Source organism: Octodon degus, unplaced genomic scaffold (genome assembly GCF_000260255.1).
Source record: "Octodon degus isolate 3935 unplaced genomic scaffold, OctDeg1.0 scaffold00047, whole genome shotgun sequence".
NCBI lineage: Eukaryota > Metazoa > Chordata > Mammalia > Rodentia > Octodontidae > Octodon > Octodon degus.
In genome coordinates this window covers 13,772,883-13,774,711 of record NW_004524623.1, presented here as the reverse complement: position 1 = coordinate 13,774,711, position 1,829 = coordinate 13,772,883, and positions in this window count along the sequence as shown.

Below are 1,829 nucleotides of genomic sequence, written 5' to 3'. Positions count from 1 at the left end.
TATTAACTTTTTGGTTCCCTTTCTGACAGATAATTTTTTTTTCTTTTTCAAAATTTTATTGATAAACAGCAATGATACAGTTTCAAATCAAATCGGAAGCAGAAAATTTCTTTGTCTCAATAAATTCTTCCTGGTCTGGGGATACAGCTCAGTGGCATAAGTACCTACCTGGCAAGTACAAGGTCCTGAGTTTGATCTTGAGTACAGGAAAAAAAAAAAAAAAACAACCTAAAAATAAAATTCTTCCTATCTTAACCTTCATTGTTCCTAGATTTTATTTCTTGATTTCAGAGAACAGGAACTCAGCCTTTCATATGTTTACCAGGTTGGGAATTTCTTTCCCATATATCAGGATTGCAAGCTACCACCATGGGCTAGAGGGATAATTTCTAGGGCCCTGGGAGATAGCTCAGTAGGATGAGCGCTGCCTGGTATGTGCAGGGTCCTGAGTTCAATCCCTTGTACCAGGAAAAAAAAAAAAAAAAAAAGTTTTCTAAAGCATTTGCTCCTATTTAAGGGGGGAAAAAAAAGCTAAGTGAGAGGCCAAGAATCAGTAAGAAGTCTGTATTAAGTCAGTCAGACTATGGGAGTATCAGGCCATCCTCTACCACCCAAAGAGCCCTGTTCCTAACCAACCTGATTACTTGGTGATTGGGTAGCAAGGTTTACACAGCTCACATGTAGTGAACTTGGATTTATTTACAGTATATATAGGTTTATCACCATGCTTTAGTGACCTTTCAAGAAAATACCTGAGAGCTTGGGATTTTTCTTATTTAAAATAAAAATGAAGAGGGCCAGCCAAATAGCTCAGTGGATTAAAGAGACTGCAAGCAGGGGCAGGGGCCAGGGGTTCAATCCCCAGGCCTGCCATGCCAGCCCCATCCCCAGGGAGTGTTGAGAGTGGGTGTGGTGGTGCACACCTATAATCCCAGCACTTGGGAGGCTGTAAACAGGTTGATCACTATGAGTCTGATCTAGTAGTGAGACCCTGAACACCTTGTTGACCCTTCCCTAAAATACAGAAAATACATAAATAAATTAAAGTGTCTTCTCAACATTTAGGAGGCTGAGGCAGGAGGACTGACACAAGTTTTGTAAGGCCCAAATGATTTTTTTTTTTTTTTTTCAAACCGGAGATTGAACTCAGGCCCTTGCGCTTGCCAGGGAAGCGCTTATTCCACTGAGCCATCTCCCCAGCCCAAATGATTTTTAAGTTCAAACTCTGGTTAGGAGAGACCACCCACCGGTTTACGGCTATAGAGCTTAAGCAATCCATGTTCCTGAAACACCAGATGGGGTCATAAAACCTCAGGCCTAGCTTGGGTAAACATCACCCTCAGGCCTGGGGACATCCTTGTGAAATAGGTCACAATGTACAGTTAAACCCACCCATTCTCGGAATACAACTGAAACCAGAGTTAGCTAATAGTTGCCCTTTAACCAACCCCTCTTAGTTCCCTTAAAAAGTCATATATTCTCAAACCCACCAATTATTTTAAAGGTCAACAACCTACACTAACCAATGCGATTTGCTTCTGTAACTTGCTTGCTCCCTCCCCATTTTGTGGTTCTTGCCTTTAAAAACTATGCCTGTTACACGGAAGGCGCGCTCTGTTCCTGTGTGTGCAGACCGCCCTACGTATACATAGATAATAAAACTTTCCCTTTGTGATTTGGATGAGAGACCGACTCTTGGGGTCTTCCTTCGCGGCGACTCGACCCTTACAGTTTGAGGCCAGCCTGGGATACAAGTGAGTTCAAGGCCAGCCTGGATAATAGGGCAAGATTCTGTCTCAAAAAGAAAAGACCCTCAATAAAAAAGTAAA